The sequence below is a fragment of the Hydra vulgaris genome, chromosome 13 (assembly GCF_038396675.1).
Source record: "Hydra vulgaris chromosome 13, alternate assembly HydraT2T_AEP".
Taxonomy (NCBI): Eukaryota; Metazoa; Cnidaria; class Hydrozoa; order Anthoathecata; family Hydridae; genus Hydra; species Hydra vulgaris.
Genome location: NC_088932.1, coordinates 176,293 through 185,000, shown reverse-complemented (window position 1 = coordinate 185,000; position 8,708 = coordinate 176,293). Strand labels below are relative to the sequence as shown.

The window sequence follows — 8,708 nt, the reverse complement described above, 5'->3', positions numbered from 1 at the left end:
TAACAATTTAATAAGATGCTTGAGTGGTAATTCATTGGTGTGTTGAGCAAGCAAAAAAGCAAAAAGTTTATGCAAGAAAAGGAGGTAATAGTGGAGAGGAAAAGAAAGAAAATAACTTGTCACAATAAATCAAAAAAACAAAATTAGGAAATATCGCCAAAAAAAATATATTCTATAAAATATAATTCGAAATCAACAAACACAATCCGTTAAGTAGGATCATCTTCATGTTTGTCGAAGCTAGTATTTTGTTGTGTTTGTCACGACATAAAAAAAAAATGATGATAAAAAATAAAATGATTGTTTACATTGTTAAAAACATTCAGAATAATTTTAAAATCATTTATGATGTTTTTAAAAACATTCTGGTCAATTAAATTTGCGTTTTAACTTTTTTAAAAAACAAATAATTTGAAACAAAAGTAATGGTTTTTACTTTTCGAAAACAAGCAAATGTTGGGCGAAAGTCAAAAGTAATTAAAAGTATTTGCTAGCATAACAATCATTATTTTTCTACTGCACGCCTAAATGCAGCAAACTATAGAATTATATACATACATAAAAATATGTATGAGTGCATGTTTATTCAAGTACACATTTATATTTATATATATAAAAATATATGTACGTATGTACTACATATATAAATGATAGTAATATATACTTCTTTTATCTTAGAAAACTGTCTGTTTATAACATGACAGCACATCTTTCTTTAGATAAAGATGTTTATTGTTGTATCTGGTCTGAAAGCCAATCTGGCAGAGCCGGAAATGATTTGGCATCTGCAATCCTACGAATTTTAGAATCTGTGCTTACCACCCATCCACAACTTAAGAACCTCATTTTATGGTCAGATTCTTGCGTTCCGCAAAATAGAAACAGTATTATGAGCACGGCAATATAGCATTTTTAAAATGCTCATCCTGATTTTGAATCTATCACTCAAAAGTTTTTTGCAAGCGGACATGGCTGTGTTCAAGAGGTTGATGCGGTTCATAGCAGCATTGACCGAAAATTAAAAAAAACTGAGGTATACAGTCCACTGGGTCTGATCAGAATACTAAAGTCTGTTAAGCGACAGAAACCTTTCAATATCCTGCAGATGAAAGATGTTGATTTTTTAAATATTCAAGCTGGAGCTAAAGGCTATAACTATACCAAAGTGCCCTTTACTCAAGTAAAGCAAATAAAATACTATTCCAATCATCCATTTACTGTTTCATTTAAAACAAAACATGCAGACGGCTTCACCTCAGTTTTTGCAGGTGCCTAATCATTAAGAAAAAAGAAATCTACAGCATATCCCATAACTGCACCAAAACTGTCAATTCAGACCAAAAAAAGCCACTTACTTTTAAAAGAAAAGAATGAAGATATTAATAAAATGATGTCCTACATGCCTCAGATTGATTGAAATTATATGGCAACTCTTTGTGTTTAGTAATTCATGTGCATCTCCCATGTACTTTTCTTAATTATTTTTATGTCTTAATATAACTGTTTCATGAAAAAAAAAAATGTTTTACTTGAACACAAATAATGTCTAAAACAGGGGTGGATCCAGGTCATTGTCCAAGGGGGGAGGGGTTATATGACCAAAAACAAATGATTTTTTCAGCTAAAACCACTGTTTCATTTGAGCATTTTTCTAACTAAGTTCAATAATTCTTTCCGGCAAAGAAAAAAAAATAGGTGTAATTAGTGTAAACTTTTTAAAGTCAAAAGTGCTGAAGGTACTTTAAATGATCGTAAACAGGCTCAGCATATAAGTCATATTGAACAAAAATAAGATGCACGCGAAGAGCGTAAAAAATGCTTATAAATTAGTTTACTAATAAATATATTAAATGTGTATATAACTAACTTTTTTTGCCAAAAATTCAAATGTTGCAAAATAATATTTTGTATCTTTTTTTTTTTTAAATTTCTATCAATAATATTTTGAAGATTGATAATTCTTAAAATGAGGGGGGAGGGGGGGAGGGGGATACTCCCATCTTTGTATCCGTCCTTGGTAAATACATTCAAAACATTCACCAAATAAGACATTGGTGCATGTTTGGACAAACTATAATTAAAAAAACCCAAAGAAATTGACATAGAACATTATACAATTTTTGTATTTTGTAAAGTTTGTCAGTAATTTGATAATAATCTCAAAAGTCAAAAATCATTTTTTTAAACACTTAATACACAATAATTTTCTAAAAATGGTTTATAAGGGTATTATATATTTACCTTGACAATTTTATAATAACAAAATTTGGTGCAAAGTTTATTTTGAACATTTTTAGGGCTTTTGAAAATTCAAATGCCTTTTTTTTAAAACCATAGTTTAGCGACATAGAACAAGATAATACTGAGGGGACGGTATATATAAATATGGCCCTTTTTACTTGATTTTAATTTTTTCTACATTTTAAAGAAATTCCAGAATCATTTAAAATATTTATGTTAGCACAAATTAAATTTTATTATTCACTTGATTTCAAACTTGATCTCAGCTTTAAGCACAACTATATTAGTATTTTGCATAATAATAATATTGCTCTGAAAACAAAGTAGATGTTTTTAAACGTAATATAATATTTTTTTCATGAGAAAAATAATGAACCCATAAACGGTTTTTAACAATCGTAATGTTGACAAAATAAATTTAAGAAAATCCGCAGACTCAACAATAATAATAGCTATTATTATTGTTGGACTTATTTTAAAATTTATTTTAAAATAAGTCCAACAATAAAATTAACTTATTTTAAAATTTAACCACAAAACATTTTGCTTAAATGAATTAAATCACAATACAATTACTATATAGTAATTGTATTGCTTTTTATTTCATTTAAGAAAAATATTTTGGTGTTAAATTTTAAATTAAGTTTTATATTAATAAGGATTGAACTCATGTTTTGCATTTTTGCAACCTTTCGAAACTGATATAAACTTCATTAATAATAAATAAATTTTTTATTTTTATACAGTTCATAGTATTGTGTGTAAATAAAGAAATCACTCCGTAATAACCTGTCCTCATACAGAAAAACACCGAATTAAACAAAAGCATAAATTAAAAAGAACTTTCTCATCAAATAAAAAGAATATCTTAATTTTCAAGGTTTTCAATATTTATTGTAGAAAAAAATTTTACATAATTTAAAAAAATTTATATTATTGAACAATAAAATAAATATCATTATATAGTAATAAAAAAATTAAAATCTTTGATTTTTAATTTTGTGTTTAATTTGGTTGATTTCGAATTATATTTTATAGAATATATTTTTTTCGGCAATATTTCCTAATTTTGATCTTTGAACAATAAAATAATTATCGTATTTGCTTAAGGTAAAGTGGTGTTTTAAGAAAATCAAAACAAAAACGTGGTCGCTGCATCAAGTTGTTACCATTTTTTTTTTTGCAGTATTACAAACCATATTATCAATAACAAATAGTACTATCTCAACTTGTTGGTTTGTATTAATGATTTATTAGAACAAGGTCAGTAATTATATATATATATATTTTTTCATATGGGCGTTTACATAAAGCATATATGGTAAAATCTCGCATATATAGGCTTTTTAAAAGTACATATAAATATATATATATATATATGTACTTTTAAACATAAATATGTCTGCATCGATAATATCTTCAGATGAACATTTGATTTTTTTGTATCTTATTAAAAGCAAACAAAATTTAGAATATAAAAACTGCTCTTGTAAATGGAAAGACCCCGTTATGAAATCTAAATACAAAATGATTTGCAAAAATGTAGCAGACGAGATTAAAAAAGTGAGACATAACTTTGAGTTTAATCTGGAAAAAAGAACTATCAAGAACTCAAAGCTTCTCTACAGCTACATGAACAATTAACAAGCAGTTAAAGATACTATAAAAGCAATAAAGGGAGAAAATGATACAACCACTCAAAACTTCAAAAGATTTTGTTGATATCTTAAACAAAAATTTTTAAGCTGAATTTGTGAAAAAAGATGATGGTTTACTGCCTTCTTTTGATTTAAGAACTACTGAAGCATTCATTATGACAAATGAAAATTTTACATATGAAGATGTCTATCTGAGATTAAAAAACCTAAAAGATAACAAATCAAGTGGCGTTGATAATTTACATTCTGCTATTTTAAAGAACTGCGTATCAGCCTTTGCTATTCCACTTACGTATATTTTTAAAGAATTGTTAAAAACCAGCAAACTGCCAGTGCAATTTAGATCAGCAAATATAACTCCTCTGTACAAAAACGGCGAAAAATTCATAGCAGGAAACTACCGACCGGTATCACTCACCTCAAGTGCATGTAAAATAATGGAAGGTATAATCCAATAGTCAAGCAACAGCACGGTTTTGTTAAAAATAAATCATGCTTAACGAATCTACTTGATTTCATTTCAACCAATTTCAAACACTTGATCTACTTGATTTCATTAATCATATTTCATAAATCATGCTTAACGAATCTACTTGATTTCATTTCAACCAATTTCAAACACTTGATCTACTTGAATCTACTTGATTTCATTTCAACCATTTCAAACACTTGATTTCATTTTAACCGCCTTAGAGAATGGTAGACCTGTAATCTTCTCAAGCATTTGAAATGGAAAACTCATGTTTTAAAATGCATAGGCAAAGGCAACCAAATGTTGGGTCGGATTAGGAAATGCTTCGTTTGCTAAGATATTAGACTGCTGAGAATACTTTATGTTTTTTTTGTGCAGCCACTGTTAGAGTTTAGAGTACAAGTTTGGTCACTTATTCTAAAGGGAGAAATTGAGTTATTAGAAAGAGTTCAACATCGTGCAACTTTATTAATACCATCACTTAAAAAAATCAACTATGAGTATCATCTAAAAGCTCTTGACTTGACTACCTTGACAATAAGGAGGCAACGAGGAGATATGATTTAACTTTATAAATTCTTCAACAATTTTATTGATTTGGAAAAATCATAAAAACTAGTATTCAACAAACTCAAAGGAGAGATCACAGCTTAAAATATTTTAAAGAAATCACTAAACAAGCCTGTTGTTAAAACATTTTATTTATTAGATCGGTTAATTCGTAATATAGCTTGCCAAGCGAGTTGGTTAAAGCACAATCAGTTAACAGTTTTAAAGCAGGTCTTGATTGCTAGATGAGCAGCATTCAAGCAAATTGGCTGTCATAGTGTGTTAATACCACACTCACTGGCTCACACCAGTTACAGCAATTCTTAACACTAATACTATCTAGCTAATTTATACTATGTATATGTATGAATATACATATAAATATATACTTATATATAAAGGTTTTGTATTTGACTATATAAGTGTAATTATTTATATTTGAAATTATATGAATATATATAAATATATATAACTATATATAAATATATATATATATATATATATATATATATATATATATATATATGTATATATATATATATATGTATATATATCCTTTAATACGTGTATATTTTTATATATGAATATATATCCATATATATATATATGTACGTGTGCATGTATATACATGTACACATTTATATTTATATATATATATATAAATATATGTTGCATGTACTATATATATAGATATGATAGTTATAATATTTAAATAAAAGCTATACAACCCCTGCATACATAGACCTATGTATAAATATATATATATACATATATATATATATATACATATAAGATAAATATATAAGTTATATGTTTTATCATAAACAAATATAAATAATAAATATATATAATATATATTTGTAATGTATATAAGATATATAATATTTATATATGTATAAAATATAAACATATGTATATAATATAGTAATCAGGCCTTGTTAAGAAGCGTTACGCAGCTCGCATTTTACTTGCAAAAAGGCGATTTGCCTACCCTTCAGCAGTTTTGCGCTACGCAAAAACTTATATCTTTTAGAATATTTAAATTACCTTTTGATTGTCGTTAACGTGACGTTTATTCAGAAGAAATGTAGTCGTAAGTAAAAGCATTTAATCGCAATTGTAAACTTATAGATTTTTTGTTAAAAAAACAGTTTGTTAAATAATTTTTTCGTTGTTGTTAAAAATTAGTTAAAAAAAACTAAGTGTTTTAAGTTTTATCTTAAGGAATTAAATATATAAATTTCTTTCAAATATAAAAATTACTTTTTGTCTTAATAGTTTAAAAAATGCACAATTTATTTTGATGTGAATATTTTATTAATAAGATATTTTGTTTATTGTTAATTCAATAACGTAAAATTTTAATGACATTTGTTTAATTTATAAAAATAAATTATGATCACGAATATTTTATCGGTAACTGATAAACAGCAAAAAAAACTCTTTCCTGTTTATAAACATTATTAAAATAAGTTCACAAATTAAATAAGAAAAAATTTATTAACAATTAATAAAATAAACAAAAACCAACTGAAAATCATAAGAAAATAAACAAACATTATTTTATGTTTCATAAAAAAATTTTTTTTCAAAATAAAATTCAGTTCATATTTGAAAAAAATAATAAAAATGATTTTTTAAATAACAACTTTTATTTGTAACTTTTGTAGTAGTGAGAAAAAAACAAAGTGTTTGTATTATTTTTAACGCGTTAATAAAATAGCTTTAATTACAATGCGGATCTTGAAAAGACGCGAGTGATGCAATATAACTTCTAACGATGCAAAATATATTTGATGAGTTGAGTTACTCAGAAATGCATTACGCGATTTCGCTACGCAGCGAAATCTCGTAACAAGGCCTGAGTAATTATGTATATATATAATTATATATAGATATATATATATACATTTTTATAAATTTGTATGTATGCATAAATATACACAAATATATAAATATATATACAAAAAAAGACATACATATACACACATATATATTTATATATATATTTATAAATTTATATATATATATAAATATGTATGTATGTACATATATAGAAATATGTGTCTGCAACGACTATATCTTTAGATATGTAATAAATTTTTTTTGAATCTATCTTACTTACATTTAGATGTATGAATATACATAATGATATATACTTATATAAATAGGTTTTCTATTTGAATATATAAGTGTAATTATCTTTTATGAAATTAAATGTATATATCTTTATATATGTGTATATATATATATAGATATATGTATATTTATATATGTATATATATGTATATATATATATATATATATATATATATATATATATATATATATGTATATTTATATATGTATCTATATGTATATATATATATATATATATATATATATATATATATATATATATACAAAGATATATATATTTATTTATGTTTATATATATATATATATATGCATATATATATATATATATGTATATACATATACATATTTATATATTTATATGCGTAGGTATACATTTACACATATGTACATATATATATGTATATATATATATAAATGTATATATATATATATATATATGTATATATATATATATATATACATATATAAATACATATAAAAACATATATTTTATATATGCACATTTATATAAATGTATATATATATATATATATATATACATATACATACATATATTTATGTTTTAGGTAGGCATATATGAATAAGTGTAAATATATACATATATTTATATAGATATATAAATATATATATTTATATTTGCATATATGTATACTAATATGAATATATATATAAATATATATATATATATTTATATATATATATATATAGTTATATATATATTTGTATATATATACAGACGCATATAGGCTAGATAGCTTATTAGGTTAGCTAAATAAAGTCTATAATCTTGTGCAACATTATTTTTGATATCCTCAAAATTTAATCTAATTTGTGCAACATTGTTTTTGATATCCTCAAATTTTCACAACTTAATTTAAAACTTTCACAATCTTAAAGCTTATCAAAATTGAAGTTAACAAATAATTTCACAAAACACTAACTGGAGATGTATATATTTTTATGAAATAAATACAAATAAACAAGATGCCAACAACTTTAAATTATTTGAAATCTTGCGAATGATGAACTATACTACTGAGAGAATTTAAAAACTTATAATACTAGTCAAATTATTGTTATTATTATTATAGTCTTTTTATAATTACATATCTTAGATTGAGGATTAAAGATATTTTGCTATATTGCTTCAAACTCTATTTTAGTTTCATTTTTTAAACGGCTACCTTTTGGCATATCACAACCATTATTGCTAAACTAATTGTATAGTTCATACCACTATATCATAAAAACGTTTAAGTACTTTACTTACTTTATTTATCTTCATCATTAAAAAGTGCGCTTTCTAATCCGCTTAATTCATCAATTTTTCTTTGATATTGTGAACAAAAGTCAAACTTTCGCTTATCGTACGCCAGAGAATACGGATACCAAAAATATTTAATAATTTGGGATTGATCGCCGTGTAAATTTATAATTAATGCCTTGTTTTGACTGAGTATATCTAGGGCGTGTTGAATATTTCCATTTCTAGCATCTTCCTCTAAATTTTGAGCCAACGTTTCGATGTCAATCTTTACTTTTTTAGCCTTTACACTTGATTTGTATTTTTTAGTTTTCACTGAAGCCATTATATGCTACTGTTTACTAATTTATTAATTAAAGACATTCCATTTATACTAAAATATTTA

General features: G+C 24.3%; 1 long non-coding RNA gene across 1 annotated transcript in view; it reads right to left on the bottom strand.

Moving 5' to 3' along the window:
* Window positions 1-8,667, bottom strand: part of LOC136089416 (uncharacterized) — a 14,359-nt gene extending 5,692 nt beyond the window's left edge. Inside the window, exon 1 of the long non-coding RNA XR_010643035.1 lies at window positions 8,330-8,667. This is a non-coding gene — a long non-coding RNA (uncharacterized LOC136089416). The remainder of the gene's footprint in view (window positions 1-8,329) is intronic.
* Window positions 8,668-8,708: the final 41 nt, after the last annotated feature.